The following is a 21,916-nucleotide window of genomic DNA, read 5'->3' on the forward strand; positions in this document are numbered from 1 at the left end:
CAGTCTGGAGACAGGAAGCACAATTCATTTTCTCACACATGTACCAAGGCCTGCAAATTCTATCACCACCACTATTCTATCTAGGTCATCTGGGACCTAGAGTGGCCCGAGGGGAAATAGGGCAGGACTCCTGAACCTTAAGCCATCTTATGTGGCGCAGCAGGGAAATGCTTGACTAACAAGCAGAAGGTTGCCAGTTCAAATGCCCGCTGGTATGTCTTCCAGGCTATGGGAAACACCTATATCAGGCAGCAGCAGAATAGGAAGATGCTGAAAGGCATCATCTCATACTGTGTGGGAGGAGGCAATCGCAAACCCCTCCTGTATTCTACCAAAGACAATCACAGGGCTCTGTGGGCGCCAGGAGTCAAAATAGACTTGACGGCACACTTTACTTTTACCTGAACCTTTAACAGAGGCACAGAAAAAAGAATTTCAGTAGGCACCACTTGTAACGCAGGGGAAAGGAAACCTGCCCCTGCCAAAATTCCCTCTTTTGTTAAAGGTCTATGAGCCCTGTGCTCTTTTCTGTCTGGCCACTCATCTGGAATCTCAACACCCTGATTATTACAGCTGGGTCGCCACCCTTCCAAATTGGCCTGGTGTCTTCAGGAATGAGCAGCAATCTCCAGGGAACCAGTGAAAAAAAAGATCTCCAGAAATAGCTTGTAAGAGTCGGCCAACCCTAAGTACAGCGCTTGTCCCTCCCACCTGCTGCCAGTCAGATACCAACCCCTGTTGGTTCCTCTTACCTGAGCACAGGGAATTTATTATTATTTACATTTATATCCCGCTCTTCCTCCAAGGAGCCCAGAGCGGTGTACTACATACTTAGGTTTCTCCTCACAACCACCCTGTGAAGTAGGTTAGGCTGAGAAAGAAGTGACTGGCCCAGAGTCACCCAGCAAATATCATGGCTGAATGCGGATTTGAACTTGAAGTTCTTGAGGAAACAGGTTGCATAGGGTGGTACGTCCCAATCAGTTTTTCATGCCAATAGGCTTGGAGTCTAGGCTGGGGCCATGGACCTCCAGGCCCATGGGAAGTGCCCCCCCCCATGCATGGACCCTGATCATGTGGGAAATTTCCAACCCAACATTTCCCCTGCATCTAATTTTCTGTGTTCAGGGATGGTTTTTATAGAGAAAGAATTATTCCATCATGGGAGCCCCTACCTGCAGTCAGAGGTGGTGTAGTCCAGATGTAGGTTCACACACACCTGTACAGCAACTAGGCCCAAGAGGAGAGTATATCAGAGAGTAAACCGTGACAGGTCCTAATGTAACTGTATTTCAGCTGGAGTGGTTGCTATGGGTAAGTGAAAGGCAGAGATAATAAAACAGTGCATATTATGTCTCTAGTACACCTCTGGACCAAATTAAACAGCAGAGTGTCCTGTTTTTACAGACTCCCAAAGACGCTATATATTTTATACCATGTCAGCAAAATAGGAATAGCCTGCCTCCCTCTGCAGGGAGCTCCCAAAGAATTATACAGCAAATTAGGACATATACAATCTTTAAAATGTGTAGTAGGCTTTTGGCTGCAGATCTCAAGACATGCCAATTATTACACTTTATTCATCAGTTTTAAAATGACAGGATGAGAAAGGATCTTGTGTGTTACATAACACAGAAAACATTTCCCTGTAGAAACAGCCACAGGGGAAAAAATAAAGTTATGTGGGAGGAAATATTTAGACGTGTGAACTGTTAAGTTTATAAGCCCATGATCTTCACTATTTCTCAAGCAGGGGCCACTTTATTTATTTATTTGATTTATATACCGCCCTTCCAAAAATGGCTCAGAGTGGTTTACATCAAAACAAAAACAATTAAAATCAAAACTAAAAAAACAAAAACAATTAAAATCAAAATTAAATCAATTAAACAATTAAAATAATTTAAACATTAAAATCATTATCATTACAATCATTTAAAACCATAGATCTAATTAAAAGCCTGGGTGAATAAATGTGTCTTCAGTGCCTTTTTAAGAGTTATCAGACATGGGGAGGCTCTTATTTCCAAAGTTCCAAAGGTGCAGCAACGGAGAAGGCCTGTTCCTGAGTAGCCACCAGTTGAGTTGGCAGCAGCCACAGGTGAACCTCTGCAGATGATCTTGGCGGGCAGTGGGGCTCATGGCAAAGAAGATCTCTCTTAAAATACCCAAGGCCTAAGCTGTTTAGGGCTTTATAGGTAATAACCAGCACCTTGTATTTTCCCCTTGTTGTTTGCACTTTGGCAACAAACCTTCAATGTGAGAGCCATGTCTCACTGGGCTGACCTCTGCACAGTGCTGCACTTTGCCCAGGGATAGTAGGGCCCCTTTCAGACAAATGGGGCTTGTCATCATTGCCATCTTGGAAGATGTGCATGAAGCACTGGGAAGTGTAGTCCTTCCCCGCCCCATCTTAGAGCATTCTGGTGACACTTCCCAAAATTCCGTGTGCGCCTTCCAAGATGGCACTGGAGTTTGAGAAGGCTCCATTTCCCTTACAGGAGTCCCACCAGCACGAGGCAGAATGTGGGTAGCAGCCACCTTCATATGGTGCCAGAGGGGCTGTACAGAATATTTGGCTTTGGCTGAAGATTCCACACAGGCCTAATCATCAGGAAGCCACACGTCAGGTCAATGGGAACTATTGCTGGCTCTGGGACCCTGCAATGAACTAAAACAATTAAAAATAAAGAAGCAAGTTATCAAAGGCTATATAGTACTAGATGCACATAAATTTTTAGCAGGTGCACTTTTCTTTCCCCTGCATGACAGGCTGCACCTGCTGAAATTCCTGTTGGAGATGGAGTTCCAGTGCATTGACCTTTTGCACCAACTAGCCTAATGACCACTAGGGGCATTGGGAGTAGGGGTAGTTAGTGAGGGTGTCCTTACCTGTCCCTGCTCGCTGCTACTCTATGACCCCTGCCTTGACTCCTCAGGTACTTCCTGTAGTGAGCCAGTACTCTTCCTTTCCTCCTAGAGAGAAGATGGAAACATCTCTCTCTCTCCCTACCTATTCATTATGTAGCTGATAGATAGGATAGGTCTTTCCTATCTCAAATGTACTTCACCAATAAACTAGTTAAGTTACTTAGACTCTACAGTGATCTCCATGTGTGTTACTTAAATAGCTGCAGCAACTAAACTCTGCACTCCGTTAACTGTAATGGTAGCTTCCTTGGCACTTTGCTAAATAATCACAAACCCCAACAATTCCTTCTTTTGTGCATCTGTTAAAAGTATAGGAGTCCTGACCTTTTCCCCATCTGGTCACCCTAGAGTGGACTTTCATGCCAGATTAGTTCTGCAGCCTGATACGATACATGTTTACCTTGAAATATATCCCACAGAGTTCAATGAGATTTATAAAAAAATTATCTTGCTGTACAACAGTTTATCTAAAAACTAGCACTTTTGTCCTCAGAGGGCTCGGAGACTAAGTAATTAAATAGTTTGGGGAGTAAATGAGGCCAAATGAAATAAAAATCACATAACATTTATTTTTGCCATGTTACTTTTCTAATTTTTATGAGCTGCCCTGAGTATAATAATTAGAGAGGCAGGATATACATTTTAAACATACTTTTAAAAAACCAAGACACTCAGTCTATGCCATACAGTATATAACCAGTCCCAACAGCTGTCCAAAGGACAAGTTTCTGCAGGTATCTACTGCTAAATTACTAGTCTTGCACTAAAGGTAAGGTAAAGTGTGCTGTCAAGTCGATTTCAACTCCTGGTACCCACAGAGCCCTGTGCTTTTCTTTGGTAGAATACAGGAGAGGTTTACCATTGCCTCCTCCTGCATAGTATGAGATGATGCCTTTCAGCACCATCCTATATCGCTGCTGCCCTATATAGTACCAGTAGGGATTCAAAAAGGCAACCTTCTGCTTGTTAGTCAAGCATTTCCCCACTGCGCCACTTAAGGTGACGGTCTTGCACTAAGCGAGCATAAATTGTTCTCTTTGCTAAGCAGGTGTTGACTTGGTTTACATTTTGAATGGTTGACCTTTTCTGAGCGCTGTAAAATATTCCTCTTAGGGTTAGGGCTGTAGATCAAATGGTAGAGCATCTGCTTGCAAACTGAAGGTCCCAGGTTCACTACCTTGCATCCCAAAGTAGGGCTGGGCCTTGGAGACTCCTACTGGAAGCCTTGGAGAGCTGCTGCCAGTCAGTATAGACAATACTGAGCTAGATTGACCAATGGTCTGACTTGGTATAAGGCAGCGTCCTGCATTCCTCTGAGTATTTGCTGAATAGGTGCTGCTGGGTGGGGAGCAGAGGTGTGGTGATGGGGATGTCTCTGCTGGGTGGGGAGCAGAGGTGTGGTGATGGGGATGTCTCCAGAAGGTAGGTAGATTACTCACAAATGCAAGAGACCATAGGGTTGCAGCAATAGGCTAGGAGTTGCCAGCCAAGAAGGGGGAAAAATGTTCTTGTCCAGATTTTCACTTTCAAACCAGTTGCAAGGAAGGGAAGGAGCAAGGTTGGGTCTTGTTTTGAAGCTGTATATCCTGGACTCAGCTCCAGGACTTGCTCAAAGAACCTGGGTCCAGAGGACTCCCCAGGTACTAGACTTTTTTATTTCAAGCGGTGGTAACCCTACCTTGCTCTCACGGTCTCAGCAACGTTATCACCAGCTTTTGGAACAGGGCATTGAAGGGGACTTTCTCCAAGCGGAGTTCTGCACTTAGCACTGAAAGTGAAAAATCGTGGTGTGGAGGGAGGAAGGAGAGGAAGAGGAGCTACAGTTTTGTCACATACAAGAACACAGAGACAAAGAAACGTCATCCCTCCCTGCAAAGAAAGACTGAAATTATTAAAGTTTTTCTTACAAAAAAAGAATGAGTGACTTAGAAGGGGACATGATAGAAGGTTTATACAACAGAAACTCAAGGAGAAGAGTGGACAGAGAGACATTTCTCTCTCCCATCATGCTAGGTGCCCTTTACCAGCAGCTCCAGCATCCTGTATGGGAGACATTTTCCCTGAGGCAGTTTCATGTGGCTGGGAGCAATGTGTGAAGGACATGCCCAAGTCACTTCATTCTGCAGCCAAGAGAATGAACTGGCTGTATTCAGGTTCATTGCAGCCAACAGTGCCTGCTCCCTTCCATGAACCAAAGATTTGCACATTACAGTTTTCCAGTGACAATGAGATTGCATGTTCTTTTCCATGAATTTGCTGCTCCTATCTGACACTGATCGCAGAAGTGGACCACTCACCTGAGCAGGGTTGTTGCAGAAACTGACCTACAGTATCAACAGAACCAACTTCATGTTGCCCAATGAACATGATTGACTGGATTTATTACATTTATATCCCACCTGTACATTAAATTCCTAAGCAGCCAGGTCCCATCAGACATTGACCAAACCCATACCTACTGTACTTAGCAGCAGCAAAGTATCCATATCATGTGCCCTAAAATCATACAGAGTGACAGTAAGTTGAAGACAGACAACTTCTTCAAGCAATGCATCATTCGTGAATCCAGTTCACTACCACCAGATGAAGTGGTAGTCACTAGATTAGGTGGCTTTAGAAAAGAATTAGGGCAGGGTTCTCAGACTTGAGCTCCCAGATGTTGTGGGACCACCATTCGAATTATCCCCAGCCACAATGGCCAAAGGGAGCCTGGAAGTTGTAGTCCAACATCTGGGAGTCCAAGTTTGAAAACCTCTGGATTAGACATATTTATGGAGAATAGACATGACAGCTTAATTGAACCTTCACGTTCAGAGAGAGTATACTTCTGAAGACCAGATACCAGAGATCAACAACAGTGAGTTACCATCACTACCATGCTTTGCTTGTGAGAAGCCAGAGGCCAGATACATCTTGCTGACTGATGTTGAAAACAGGACTGTGGAGTTTGGTATTATCCAGACAAGTTTTAAGTACAATTACCCAAAATACATCAGAATGTTATTGACCCTCAGTTCCCCATTTGAAAAGTTAGAGAATTCATTACTTACCTCACTGGATAGTTATTCGAGCAAGACAGTAAAGTAATTTCACACATTAATAAACAGCAATACAAGTTATAATATTTCAAAAGGTGAAAAGATGTAGTTGACAGCAAATATGACCTTAGCCTTCCTTCAACCACCATGTAATAAAGATCAGCATCATATAAACACTCGGTGCCGGGGAATTTTTAAAACCTCTGCAAGCTTTTAAATCCTGCCCATCAGGATTCAGGCATGGAGGCTGAAAGTTTGATGGTGTTGGCTAATTACATCTTAGCAGGTTTTAATCTGTTTATTTTACTGGCTGCCCTTTCTTGCTTTGCTGTGTTTTGACTGTTGTTGGTTTTTAAATTGTAACTTTAGTGTTTTATATTTGGATGTTGTACACCCCACAAGGCTTTTGACCAAAGATACTATACAAAAGCAAAAATACAAACCACCACCACCCAGAAACAACTCAGTGTTATCTCCACTGACTGCATGCCAAAAAATATACAGCCTAAAAACGATGCAAGCCATTAATGTATATTAGCAATAAAGCCCTTGTGTAGTTCTGCATATAAAGTTGAATGTGTTAGAAATTTATTTTTAATTATACTACCCATAAGCTTTACTGTTTGCTCCCAGGTGCTTCTGATAGCATATTAAGCTGTAAGTAGATAACATTTTGCCTGAATACATGACAAGCACATAATTAATTGATCTCCAACTTCATGATTTTCTATCAGAATGCAGAGCAAAAACAGAAATAAGGAATGTTAAGGCTGTCACAGAAGATGAGAGGAATGCTCCTTAGGGGGATCAGGGCCTCTCACGGGGAGATGAGAAGGACCTTGATCTTCAGAGCCTTCACAGCCATAGGCCAGGCCTTTTCCAGCTTCATGGTTGTGCAGAGGAAAGAGAAACTGGGGAGTGTGTATTTCTCTCTCTCATATAATACTAGATGTCAAGGTCACTCAATGAAATTGATTGACAGTAGAGTCATAAGAGACCACCTTAAGTGGTTCAGCGGGGAAATGCTTGACTAACAAGCAGAAGGTTGCTGGTTCATTCTCCTGCTGGTACTATATCAGGCAGCAGTGATATAGGAAGATGCTGAAAGGCCATAATCTCATACTGCATGGGAGAAAGCAATGGTAAACCCCTCCTGTATTCTACGAAAGAAAACCACAGGGCTCAGGAGTCGAAATTGACTTGATGACACACTTTACCTTTATTGCCAGTGCTAATAGTAAATTTGTTCCATTAATTTCAGCCTGGAATTATTATTATTATTATTTCTTGTTTACACAGTCAGACAGGTGTTATTGACTGGTTTGTTTTATCCAGACATCGAGTCCTTCCCAAGGACCTGGGATGGCTGGATTTTATTGTCAATTGTTATAGATTATTTATTATTATTATTATTATTAATTCAATTTCTATACTGCCCTTCCAAAAATGGCTCAGGGCGGTTTACAAAGAGAGATAACAAACAAATAAGATGGCTCCCTGTCCCCAAAGGGCTCACATTCTAAAAAGAAACATAAGACACATACCAGCAACAGTCACTGGAAGTACTGTGCTGGGGGTGGATAGGGCCAGTTAATCTCCCCCTGCTAAATAAAGAGAATCACCACGGTAAAAGGTGCTTCTTTGCCCAGTTAGCAGGGGATGTAAGCCAGTGGCTGGAGTAGCCTGTCTCATAATTGTACTTCATAGTACTTCATTTTGTTCGACTTAAATTTCTTGGCAATCAGTTTCATGGGATGCGCCCTGGTTCTAGTGTTATGTGTGTGAGAGAGAAATTTCTCTTTATCAGCTTTCTCCACACCATGCATGGCTTTATAGATCTCTATCATGACTCCCCTCAGACGTCTTTTTTCTAAAGCAAAAGCCCCAGGTGTTGTAGCCTTGCCTCATAAGGAAGGTGCTCTAGGCCCCTGCTCATCTTGGTTGCCCTCTTCTGCACATTTTCCAGTTCTACAATGTCCTTCTTAAGGTATGGTAACCAGATAGTATAAAAGATAGTACATACAATGTGTAATTAACTTATGGAATCTGCTGCCATAAGGTTTTATTTATTAAATCGGTTTCTACTCAGGCTTCCCCATCAGCACAGAACCCAAAACAAAAACTTAAAACAATCCATAAACAGGTGATAGTCACTGGTTTAGATAGCTTTAAAGAGACAGAGCAATAAATCAGTCATGCTGACTGTATGGAACCTCCGGGCCCAGGAGTAGAATACCACTGGATGATGATGATGATGATGATGATGATGATGATGATGATGGGGAGCAACAGCCAGAGAGGGCCACTGCTACTTCCAAGTACTGCTTGATAGCTTGTGGCTGGCCACTGTGAAAACAGGATGGTGGACTAGCCAAGTCTTTAGTCTCAGCAGGGATCTTCTTAGATTCTTGTGACAACAAATGAAAGTCAGAGAGCGGTAAGCTGAGGACAACTGCAAAAGGCAGAGGCTGAGAGAGAAGCTGCTGGCTAAAAGATGGGGCTGAGAAACCAGGGCAAGCCTCTGAACACCAGGGAGTGACGCAGAACAGGCAGGGACAAAGCAAGTAGTGGAGGCTGTGAGCTGCATTCAGCGGGTGCTTCTCTGCCTGTTCTACGCATGCAGCACAAGGAGGCTGAAGAAGCCCTCTCCTCCACCAGGGACATGACATGGGGGGCCTGCAAACTTGTCCATACAGCCAATGGCTCACTTTGCATGACCTTGCTCCTCTGTTTGAAGGAGAAGAATCGTGCCAACGGAGCCATTGCACATACAGCTCTTTGTGCAATGCCTTCATGTTATACATTACCTGAGGGGAGCAATTTAGGGGAAGGCTCCACATGCCTTTTTGCTTCCTCACAACGGACCAAGGTTTCCTAGAATAGAGAATGGAGTGGCTAGCTGGAAATCTAACTTTAATTTTAAGATTAAGTTGGCTGCTTCATCGTGACTTTGGTAGCCACTTTTTGAGATATTTTAAAAATAAGACAGACATGATAAATGGGGGAAAGCAAGCTATCTTCAACAGAAGTAGACTGTACCACTTCAGGCTGCAGGGGAGAGCGCTTTTTTTTTTTTAATGATCACCCAATTTATTTAAAAAGCCCTCATCACCCTGAGCACAGTGAGCTGGATAAACCCTTTTCTTCAAATCCAAAACAAGCTGCGACTCAATCTATCTGCCTAACTACCCACCAAAGCAAATAAGCATTTAAAGTAAAGTTGTGCCGTGGAGTCGGTGTCGACTCCCTGGCGACCACAGAGCCATTTGGTTTTCTTGGTAGAATACAGGAGAGGTTTACCATTGCCATCTCCCATGCAATATGAGATGATGATGCCTTTCAGCACCTTCATAATCGATGGCTGTCATAATCGAGGCCATCCACCTTGTTGCTGATCATCCTCTTCTTCTCTTTCCTTCAACTTTTCCAAGCATTATGGACTTCTCAAGGGAGCTGGGTTTTCGCATACTGTCTCAAAGTAGGGAAGTTTGAGCCTGCTCATTTTTTCCTCAAGTGAAAATCAAAAAGGTGCCTCTCTGCTGAGTTGGCAGGGATTGCTGCTGGTGTCTCCCTTGGCTTTCTTTTTAGATTGTGAGCCCTTTGGGGACAGGAAACCATCTTTTCTTTTTAAAGTAAATTATTCTGAGGGGCTTTTTGCTGAAAACAATATACAAATATTCATCGTAATTATATATTTTAATTATAATTAATATTATATTGTCTTAAGTTCTGTATTGTGTGTTAAAACCTATCCACTGCTTCAGATAGAGAGTTTGATTTATCAATACGTAACATATATTTATAAATAAAGCCATTACAAAAGAAAAATACTATCTTCCAAAGTAAGTGACCCTACCACTCAGGGAAAGGGGGATTGCTAAACAACATATCTGCCTTTGGATAGGAAATGGATGGTGGGCCTTGGGGGGGGGGGCTATTAATGAAATGGCTTCACCATAAGGAATACAGTTTAGAACCGATTCACCGCTCTTTGTCATTCTAATGAGCTAATCTTTGCAAAGTGCTTAATGGTCCATAGAAATACAGAGCATTTTGCCAAAGATCACAGTTGCTTTCAGCCTGTTCTGCCTGAGCAAATCTCCTGTGAACATTCCTCCAGAAACAAACATTAACGGGTATCAATAGAGTTTAATTCTCTACAGTGCATAGTTGCTGGAACCTCATTTTTAAAAACTGTGGATAACTGCAGAGTCAATAAGATGCACAGTCCATGCAGAGAAAGGATGGCCAATTGCTCCACACAACACACACACACACAAACTCTGAACTTTCTCTTGGCTTGACTGACTTCTCAAATACAAGAAAACACAGACAATATCTTTATTTGGGACAATTAGTGTTTTGAATGCTGGGTGCAAACTAATGAGTCACACACGTTTCTATATCAGACTGAGTATTCAGGTTAAGAGAGAGAGAAGATGCTGCCGTGTGGGGGTCAATATTTTACCCACTTTGTTGGAAGAATTAAGAACACTCAAATGGCTGGGGGGATAACTGAAGCATCATGTTACCAGATTAGAGGCAAGCCATGCCAGGAAAATCTCAAGTTACACAATCTGCACAAGACAAGACAAATAGGTTCCCTTTGAAGACCCAAAGACAACTCCATGGTATTTCATTCTTTATTTTCTAGATGTACATGCTGGGTGCTTTGCCTCACTCGGAGGGAGGAAGAAGAAGAAGCACCAGCTCGGAGCGGGTGAGAAGCACTCCCAGTTGGGAGTGGTTTGTTCACTGACCAGTCACAATGGCTGAAGTGGGTGATTGGAGTTGTAGTCCAACATTTGGGGACCCAAGGTTGAGATCCCCAATTGTGAAATATTCCAGGATGCTCACAACACAATCAATGCCCGGTGCTGCCAACAGGAGTTTTCCTCCTGCGGCAAACAGCAGCCACTGGGGCAGGGGACTAGTCCAGTTTGGAAATGTGACAGGGGCAAGGATTAAAGGCCACTCCCGCAATCTGGATCACACTCTCTCTTATTTAGTAAAGTTAAGCATCGTCAGCTCAGATTAATTGCTTAATGTAACATGCTGTTTGGCCGCTGCCTGATCACAATCCTTACACATAATGTAAGGCAGTACACTATGCCTTACTGTGTACTGGATTGTGGCTAAAAGGAGGCATTGAGTTGTATGGAAAGAGTAAAGCAACAGTGAATTGCTGACGACAGCGGTTCACCCCACCCCACGCATGGTAACCTCATAGGAACCTAGGAAGCTGCCTTATACCAAGTCAGACCATTGGTCTATCTAGCTCAGTGTTGTCTACACAAACCGGCAGCAACTTCTCCAAGGTTGCAGGCAGGAGTCTCTCTCAGTCCTGTCTTGGAGATGCCAGGGAGGGACCTTGGAACCTTCTGCATGCAAGCATGCAGATTAGGGATATGCACAAAACGTGATTCGGAAACTGAATCATGGCTGATACCTTTAAAATGGCAGGGATTACACATCCTCTTCAACACAGAGGAGAGCAGGTCCATACCTGCTCCTCCTCTGCTCACCGCCACTTCTGAAATCATGGGACTCCCCCCACCCCAGCTATGCTCATGCGCCAGCATCTCCCAGCTGCCCATGTGCCACCACGCATGCTCTCCTCCTCTCCTCCGTGTTAAAGGGGATGTGCAATCCCTCTGTTTTAAAGGGATATGCCGCAATTCGGTTTCTGAATCGCATTTCATGCACATCCCTGATGCAAATTCTTTCCCCAGAGCAGCCTCATCCCCTAAGAGGAACATCTTACAATGCTCACACATGTAGTCTCCCTTTCGTATGCAACCAGGCAGACCCTGCTTAGCAAAGGGGACAATTCATGCTTGCTACCACCAGACCAGCAGATCTCTTCTCATCAAAAGAGCGGTGGTTTATTTTTTGCCACTATACCTCCTCCTCAAGCAGCTGCAGCATGCTTTCTAACTGTCCTCATTTACACTTACACACACCACTTTTCAACAAAAAGGGAACAAAGTTTACATAACAGATGAATGAAAAAATGGTTCCCTCTCCCCAAATGACTCACAATCTAAGCTACAAGGGCGAGCAACAGCTATTGGAAAAGATGCTACGCTGGAACGAATCAGGACAATTGCCCTCCCTTTTCCAACTGAGAGAACCACTCCTTGAAAGGTGCCTCTTTGCCCAGTTACTAAAGACAACCTTTCTGTTTTCTGGCATCTCTCTCGGTAAATCACTGTTCCCCTATTCACCTTTGTGGGGTGTAGTTGTTGGAGTGCTGGACTAGGACCAGGGAGACCCGAGTTCAAGTCCCCATTCAGGGTGGGTGACTCTGGGCCAGTCACTTCAACAGGGTTGTTGTGCTTTTAAAATTTTTTATTGGTTTTTACAATATCTTAACAAGCCTGTTACATCTAATTAAGTAAATATAGACTTCCCACTCATCAATCTGCGCGATTCATTAACTATACAAGTCAACCATTGCTATAGTAATTCAAACTTCACAGGGTTGTTGTGAGGAGAAACTTAAGTATGTAGTACACCGCTCTGGGCTCCTTGGAGGAAGAGCGGGATATAAAAAGTAATAATAATAATGATAATCTTTTTTAAAAAAAAAATTATAGGATCTACTAACTTTCATTCCACTGTGTTAGAAAGCCACCCATTCAGCCCTGCACAACATAAGGTCCGGGGGTCAGATTCAGCCCATAGGGACATTTTTGATGGCCCAGGTAGCCAGCGACAGCAGGAGCCCTGAAATTTGGCATTTGTGTGAGGCTGGAAAGGTGCCCACTGACTGAGCAAGGACAGGGCTTATTTTCTGTCCACTATTCTTGGTTAAATGCAGCACATGGGGGGAGAGGAGGACACAATAACTAGTAATTGCTTTAATATTTATCTTTATAATTAATTTTACTACAATAATCAATGCACTGAAAATTGACTTCACGCCCCCCCCCCCATACATCCTCATGGTTGTTTCTGGCCCCCTGGAACATTTGAGTTGTGCACCCCTGAAAGAACTCTGTTATGGTCAGTTTACTTTAGAAGCCAGCACACCCACCGGAGAAATGAAAACCTACAAGAAGACTTGCCAACTTTTCAACCAATTCTGTAGCTGTGCCTTTAACAGCAGAATGATCTACAGCAATCAGCCAGTAATTACATCTTTGGCCATGCTGTGATCAATTCATAATTAAAGACACAACAGCAAGGGCTAGTTACCAAGTCAGCAACCTTATGCACAGCAGGCAGAGACTAGCTCTCAGCGATGATAATAGGGAGGAGGGGTGATCAAGGGATCCTTGTTGGGAAAGTTGGCATGTTAAAAGCATACAAGAGGATTCATCTTCAAGATGTTGGTGCTTATGTTGGGGTGGAGAGCAGGAATTGATGGGTTTGCTAATCAGGATTCACTTCAGTTTGCATTTTGAGGGGCGACTACTTGAGAGCACTGTCTTCTGTAAAATATTCCCCTTAGGGGATTGGGCCATAGCTCAGTGGAAGTGCATCTACTTTGCATGCAGAAGGTCCCAGGTTCAATCCATGGCATCTCCAAGTAGGGCTGGGAAAGACCCTGCCTAAAACCTTGGAGAGCTGCTGCCAATCAGTGTACATAGAATAGTGTTAGACTGACCAATGATCTGACCCAGTATAAAGCAATTTTTTATGTTCCTGTGCACTGTCAGATCTCAGAAGAAGATCATAAACTAAATCATTTCTCTGTGTAAACCACCCTGAGCCATTTTGGGAAGGGCGGTATAGAAATCGAATAAATAAATAAATAAAAGATGAGGTGGGTGGAGAGAAGCTAAAATCTACCATTTGATGCATCCCGATGTATAGGTCTGCCTGGCCACCTGCTTTCATAGGCATTTACACTAGATTTACAATTCCATCCTCCCATCACTTTTTGGGTTCTCCATTTTGGCTGCCTGAACCTGGACGAAGACTGTCATGCTGTGTTTATCACATCACAGTATGTTGTTATGCAAATGATTCACATCTAACATTCAGCTTTCACAGCAGAAACAAAGGAAAGAAAAGGGAGGCGGCCAACAGAGAAGGAGCCTCAAATCATCCACAAGGTCAAGAAAAATAGCAACAGCCCCCTTTGAGTGACTTGTCCCCATCAAGGCCTGTTCTCATAGCCCTTTCAGCAGGATTCCTCTGCCAATGTGCGAGTGCTCACACCAGGCTTTAAAATCAATGCATATCAGCTCTTAGCACGCTCTTGCAACAATGCAGGGTTGTCTGCAATAACCTCCTGGCATTATAAGAGATAAGACCTACATCTTTTCTGCTGTAGAGGCTTTGGGGGCAGAGATCAATCTTTTCCCCCCATTGATCTGTAAATCCCCAAGTATACTGACACAGCTATCAATCAAATCAATCAATCTTTATTACAGTCGAGGACCAGAAAACAAAAACAGAGATGAGACAATATGATACCAACCATAAACTAAAACAGTAACTTAGACAATTTAACCAACTCTTGACAAGTTTTGCAGCTTATCAAACAAAATTTATAAATTAAATTTTATATTTAAAGAGATTAAATCAACCCGACCCCAGGACTGACCACACCCTCTGCATCTGACATCAGATGCAGGGGGTGTGGCTACTGCCTGGAAGAGGGTCCGTTCAGGCCCTCTCCCGTCCTCCCTAGTCAGTGTTTCACTGAAATGCTGATTTGCTGGACACTGGCTGGAGAGGGGATGGGTGCACCTTGCACTTCAAGCCAGTGAGCAATTGGTTCACCATCTGGGTGCAGGAGGGAGCAAAGGTTTGGCCTGGCTGAGGAGGTGCCTTGGCAGTCCCCTCAGACCCTGGCGGCCCAGGAACAGTCATCCCCCCTGGCTCCATTGTCCCCACGCCCCTGGTCATGTCATGTTTGGCTCTAATACACTCTTTTCAAATGGGGTTGCCCTTGAAAAGCATCTGGGACCTTTAATTGGGCAAAAGTGCCACTGTCAATATTAGTAAGCTAGCACATGCCAGAGATTTGGGGCACTGTTCCTCAAATTTCTGCTTAGCAGCTTGAAAAGTTATTGAGATACAATGAGGGGAAATTAATATGGTGGAGGTGGGTGGTTCCCCCCCCCCCCCCGTATAAACAGGTCAAATAACATACCAAATCAGATCACAATCTATTTAGGACATCAGGAATGTTTGCATAGTAGAGACCCTCGTAATCTGCTGTTTCGCAGATTGAGGTTTCATGTATCTGCGGATGGGTCAGAGACATCCAGTTTCTTTATTTGCGGCATGAAATACAGGGGATTTCCTCCTATCCACAGTTCCTGAGTGGCCGGAAATGACTTCCAATGTCAATTCCAGAAACCATTTTGAAGCGCAGAGGCATTTTGTGGCTCTTTGTTCTTGTTGTTTTTAATTGCTAACTGAAAAATGAGAATATTTGAGGGATTTAGGGGGCATTCCTGGAGAACAAGACTTGATGTGTGAGCACTGTAAGATATTCCCCTCAGGGGATGGAGCCGCTCTGGGAAGAGCAGAAGGTTTCAATTTCCCTCCCTGGCTTCTCCAAGATAGGACAATATTTTTTAATTGAACCAACAAACTACCAAAGCGTACAGTACGTTGCCAAAGCACAATTATATACAAAGTGGTTGTTTGTACATGATATATCCAAAGATTTACACACAAGAATTTGGAAACACACAAGTTATGAAGTATATGCCGGTAGTACTGTAACTCGGGGGTGGGGGATTACAAGGCACATCAGGTAATCGGGGGGTTATGTCCGACGTCCATTTCCACAATTTGTCCCATTGCTGTTTAGAAGAGATACTCTTGTCTTTTTGCACATAACCATACAAACTTTTCCAGAAGAGATTTACTGTCTCATCTGCGTGAACCTCTTGGTCGCGTCTTCCCTCCCTATTCCTATGCACGAGCATTGCATAAATGACATACAAGTTTACTAACCTGATTACGAGAAGGGGAACGTTCCAATTCCCTAGTATGGGGGCACCCGTTCCGTCCCGTTTCCTTGAAGGTTTCTTTCTGGGACCTCGAAAGGAGGTTCTATCGCTCAAACCCGAGGTTAGTTCTTCCCAAGTCTGTTTTTCCAAATCAGGCCACTCTAACAGCTTGCTTACTCCCTGCCACACTTTTTTGGCTACCACACACTCTTTTAAGAAATGTGAGTGGGTTTCCCTGAATGTTTTGCCTAGCTCACTAGCTTTCTGTTTGCAGGTGATTTTAGGGCACTCTTGCTGGTCCTCTGGGAGCCATGGCTTAGCCGCATTAAGTGGTAGTACTTGATGGTATAAGCGCCACCTTGTTTCCCATAAATGGAAAGGGACTTTTTTCTCTTTAAAGAGAGCGATAGGGTGATCGGGTTGCAACAAGTACTGTGGTGTTTGTGGTGTTTGTAGCGTTTACGTTCTAAATCAGGTTTTAAGAAACCCACTTCTAGAATCTCCCCATAAATTGTTTTCCTTAGCTGTTTTCCAAGATAGGGCTGAGAGAGAATCCTGCCTGCAACCTTGGAGAAGCCGCTGCCAGTCTGTGAAGACAATACTGAGCAAGATAGACCAATGGTCTGACTCAGTATATGGCAGTTTCCTAACAAGGTACTTTGTTTTTCTACCTTATTTCTGCCCCCTCCCTACTCTTTTAGCTTTTTTAAGCTCAAGGAACCTACACCCCCCAATCCCCCTTGCAAGAGCGAAAACATTGCAAACATGGTTGCTTGAAGACTGAAGCCAATTCCTAGAGACCCTGGCCAGTTCAATTCTGGCAGGTTGGCATCCCTAGCCCTGTCCTCTTCTTCTGGCCACTAACAAGAAGGAAGAGCAAAGAACTCTGTTTCAAGTTCCCTACCTTACTGGACTTGAGTGTACCATATAAATTGCTGGATTACAATTCTTATCATCCCAAGTCACAAAGGGGACCCAAGTTTGACCCTGTCTAAACTGGCCCATCTGTGCAGGGGTTTCCCGCTTTCTAGGATAAGGAAAATGCTAAATATAGAATGCATCATGTTCTTTCTCTTGCAGACAAAAACCTTGCCTGCATGGGGCTCCCTCCTGATCACATTTATAACCTACCAATTTTAGCTGAACTGTATTTACTTAGGACTACGGTGCTAATAATTCCATCCAGACAAAATAAAATTGAGCAAATTATGACTGAGAAGGAAGGAAGATGGGGGAAAACAGAACTTGAATACATCCCAGTTTCATAACACACACATACCCACGCCAACTAAAAAGTTTGAAGTATATTGCTAACAATTCTGAACTCCAGGTCTTCCCTGATTGACAAATATAGAGCAATTAAGCTATTAATTATCCTCTGCAGCAGACGCATAAGCCATAATTACTTTTTACCCAGTGTTAAGCTGTGTTCTCACAGGCTGTAACAACATGCTGCTTGGTATTGAGAAAAATCAAATGCAGAACAGTAAGCAAGATGTGTGAAATAACCTCCAGCGAACTGTATTCTTATAATTTAAAGTCAAAAGGGCATTTAACCATAGCAGCAATTTCAAACAATAAAAGCATGGCTCAAAGTGCAATTGAAATGCAATTAAAGCATTATTGGAGAATTGAGATTTAGAACTGAACACATATGAGTTACTTGGCTCATTCATCACAGATTAAGGTTGTGATGTTTTGCAGCACAAACCTAACCATGTTTACTGAGAAGTACTACTCCTTTTGATCAGTATTCCCCCATTGGTATTGCCAGTATCCATTTATATTCACATGTGCAAAACATTTGGCAACAATCATCTTTGTTACTAGAACAGCCTGTTTCGGGGCTACAAGAAGCACCCCACTCTTTACTTTGGATCTGCAGGCTTACAGACTCAGTCTTGGTTGGAGCTCTCGGTAGGTTGACTTCCATTCAGTTGCCTCTACATGGCAAACACTGGAGTCAGTCACTTGGCATAAGAAGCTTGGGGTAGCAATCCCCAGGTCAAAAGTACAAACACGCAACTGGACAGTGTTCCTCATAGCAACTCTTTGTGTAAATACACAAAAGAAGTTGCTTGGCTGAAGCTGAGAGTTAAAGTGACTGTTTCCTAAGGAATAGTTAGTTAAAACCTCCATTGTTGGCATTGGCAGTGCTGACTGCCTCTACAGAAACACAGATTAAGCTGTCTCACTCCCACCCAGCAATCACCAGCGCTAATGGGCTGATGTAGGTTGCCAGGAGCAGCATCTAAAGAAATTCTTATCTTGCACCTGGAAGGTCTTCCCAGTGAACCAGATGAATTTTAAGACCTCCAGCCATTCACCCTGGCCCATACAGTTCGCTCAAACCATCATAACCACTGTTCTTCTAGAGTACACCCACCCAGAATTGAATAGGACAACATGTATTCTTGTCCAACATGTCCATCACGGATGGCACCCTTATTTGCAGAGAGGTGTGGTCCATGTATGGCCCAAGGGCAGGCTTCTGCCTATTTGTATCCCAAGCCCCATCAAGCTGTGTGCATTTCTCCTAGAACCACCACCTGCGAGTACTTGTGTCTTGGAATTGCCCATTCCATCTGCCCATGCCTTGGCCCTGGTGCACTTTCCACTTCCAGCCTCAAGTTTGGACCTGTACTCAGGTCCCACCTGTGCACCACAATTGGTTGCTTCAGGGAACTAGTTCTTTGAGATCAGAGCACCTTTAGATCTTTTCTGGCTTCCTGGTCACAAGTGACACAATTGCCTCTGCACCCCACGTTCCTGCCTGTTCCAGCAGAGAAGTCCCTCAGGACTCACGGAGCCTCAAGAAAGACAGACACCCCACCAGAAGGATTCAGGAATACTAACCAGTCTATGTTCCCAATCCTCTTCCACCCCTCCCTCCTTGCTTTCTTTAAAGTAAAGCTGTTCTCGAAGTCCTTTTTTCTGGCCAGCCTTGAGTTGATTTTAATTCAGAATTCAAGCTAAAATGCCTCTTTGTGATATTCAAATTAGTCTTATTAGTTAAGTTGATATATGCATTGCATCGCCAACATATTAACATTTCAGTTCTCTTCAAAAGACCCTTTATTGCTGTAGTGATCAACCACCCCTGCACCTAAAGAGTTAACCAGAAGTGAACCCTGTCCTAACTGACAGGCTGGTGAACTCCAGGGCTCAGCCAATCAGCACACCAGCTGGGTGGGACCTAGAGAGCTGTTGGGAGGAAGAAGGCAGTTCTTTGTTAGAGAAGGACATTTGGCCATGGAGGATGGCTACAGGAATATGACTTTGCAGATCCTTGAAAGCTAGGAGGGCAGGAAGCTTGAGTTCTCCTCTGGAGTTTGGGGATTTCCAGAAAAGGAAGCCTGGGCTTTGGCTTCAGGAAGTTTAGTCTAGGGAAAAGTTTGTTTAGTGAGACTTTGCATTAGAAGTTATATTCCTTTTGTGTGTGTATTCTGCATATTCCTGATTATAGTTTACCTACAATGTAACTGAAATAAGAAACACTAGCCTATGCTTTTTCTCCTAGGGCATAGAAAAAGACACTCTATGCATCCTAGTGTGTTTTGCATTTTCCAAAATACCTGTTCTTTGCAAGTGGGTAACCAAGATTTTTAAAGTGTGCCGCCCCAACATCATTTGGGGTGCTTTTGAAGTATTCTTGTAACCTACTGAGTATTTTTAACTGTAACTAAAAGCTGAGTAAGCCTCAGACAAAAGCAGTCTGTAGTACCTGAATAAAACTGTTTTTCTTTTTGTTCTTTTATTTTATGAGCCTCTCCAAGTTGGTTTTTAACTCAGGAAGCGGGGGGCTAAAGGGGAATTTCTCTGGTGCAAACATGTCTCTTCAGGTGTTCAGCAGCTATCAGTTTTCTCAGCACATGTAGGCTTGTACATGGAAGATTTTTGTACTTGTCTAGTAGCAAAACAAAGAGTTTTCCCTCGGAGTCCACCCCAAGCCTGGAGAGATTCAAGCTCTGAAATAAAGAAGGGTGGTGGTGGCAGCCATTTATGAACCTACCAAAAATACAGAAGAATATCAGGAGAAGCCTAGTCATGCAACTCAGCAAGAATGATTCAGCATTTCTTTCCCTTGCGTGTGCTTGCTTTGAGACAAAGGCTTTAATCCACTACAATTGCACAAAAATAAAACTTGGTATACATCAATAAGATGTTTTTATTGATGTGTACCAACTTTTATTTTTGTGCAATAAAGGGTCTTTGGAAGAGAACTTACGAGTTAATGTTGTATTGCTTATTTTGATTAGTCAATCTTTCTGCATTGATTGCATATTATCCCAATCTCTGTCATTATTTCCAGACCAAAACTTTGCACAAATTGAACACCATAATGAACTGATCCCTCTAGATTCGCTGATTCCCCGCCTTAGCACCAAAAGTTAGTCAGGAGTGCGCAACCAACACTCCAGAGCAGTTTCCATGAACATCTTATGTATATCCTCACACCAAGATGCAAACTCAATACGCAGCAATTTTAGGATAAACTGAACATGTGGATTGCCTTAAAGAAAATACATGTGTAAATGCAAACCTGCCAACTGCACTAGTGCCTTTCCCTCCCAGACTGAGATCTTATCTATTAATCCATTTTCTCTCTAGTATTATCAGTTATAGTGGTATTTCACCCTTCCTCCAAGGAACCTGAAGCAGTTAGGGCTCCATTTTATCGCCACATGATCCCTATGAGGTAGGCAGAGAAAGGTATGGACCCAGGTCTCCCTGCTCCTAAGTCAGATGTTCTAACCAATAAACTGGGGGTTCCCGGCCTTGGGTCCAGGGATGACGCTAAGGCTAGCAAAGACTAGCAGGTGCTGCCCCCCACATCCACCCAAATATCTCCCCACTCCCCTAGGCACCAGACTAGAACTTGACAGCAAAGTCTCAGACAACATAGTCATAGTCTATTATGGTCCTATAGCTTGAATTATATATTTTTAAATGCCTCCCTTATTTAAAGAAGCCTCATTCACACACTCACTCAACCCCTGAATAAGCTGCTAAATGAGCCAGCGTGGTGTAGTGGTTAGAGTGCTGGACTAGGACCGGGGAGACCGGAGTTCAAATCCCCATTCAGCCATGAAACTAGCTAGGTGACTCTGGGCCAGTCACTTCTCTCTCAGCCGAACCTACTTCACAGGGTTGTTGTGAAAAGAGAAACTCAAGTATGTAGTACACCGCTCTGGGCTCCTTGGAGGAAGAGTGGGATATAAATGTAAAATAATAAAGTCAGTACAGCCAGGTAGGTGGGAGACTCATTAATTACCTTGCCTCTATAAGTATTTAGCATATAGCAAAATCTTTGCTTCCCAAATAACATTCTTTGCTATTCCCCAGATTAGTACTTCTGGAATCACTCCTACTTGGATCCCCAGATGTTGTTGGACTACAACTCCCATCATCCCCAGCCACAATGGCCCCATTGTGGCTGGGGATGGTGGGAGCAGCAGAACATTTGGGGAATCATAAAGCTAGAAACCCCTGGTCTAGACTGTACTGGCTCTCTTGGTGAAGTTCAAAAGAGCAAGTTCAAAAGCCACAAAAAGGTTTATTTTAAAAACTTATTTAGGACTGCAACTGCCACAAAAATGTACTTGGAATGCAGAGCTAAAATATCTTTTCTTCCTTTTAAACCAGCCAGCATTCAAAACAATGCATAGGTTAGGAAAGGGTGTTTTCCAGTTACCAGGGTGGTGTACAACACCGTCATCCTTTCTTCTGGCCTGTTCCTCTAAGAAGTCTTGCAGGCAGAAATGCAACAGGTGATGTTTATCCCCTCATGGAATACAACAAACAATACCAGCTGACTTTCTGCCTGTTGAGCAGCTGCTAAAGGAGGAGTCCTGTAGAAGCAAAGAAGAGAGAAAGAGACATCAGAGCAAGATAGACACACAGTCTATGTATAAGATTAAGGTGGCAGATTAAGGTTCACAATAAAGGAATACATTTGTTTAGTTGCATAAATTGAACAGCTTCGTCAACATCCTTGGACTGCAAAGAGCAGCTCAGACATGGCCT

At 43.5% G+C, this 21,916-nt stretch overlaps 1 long non-coding RNA gene across 5 annotated transcripts in view; it reads right to left on the reverse strand.

Moving 5' to 3' along the window:
• LOC128323877 (uncharacterized) overlaps positions 1-21,916 on the reverse strand; it is a 206,957-nt gene that overhangs the window by 181,405 nt on the left and 3,636 nt on the right. For all 5 annotated transcript variants that reach the window (XR_008306505.1, XR_008306504.1, XR_008306503.1 and 2 more), the window contains exon 2: positions 21,585-21,741. This is a non-coding gene — a long non-coding RNA (uncharacterized LOC128323877). The remainder of the gene's footprint in view (positions 1-21,584; positions 21,742-21,916) is intronic.

Source organism: Hemicordylus capensis, chromosome 4 (genome assembly GCF_027244095.1).
Source record: "Hemicordylus capensis ecotype Gifberg chromosome 4, rHemCap1.1.pri, whole genome shotgun sequence".
Classification (NCBI taxonomy): domain Eukaryota; kingdom Metazoa; phylum Chordata; class Lepidosauria; order Squamata; family Cordylidae; genus Hemicordylus; species Hemicordylus capensis.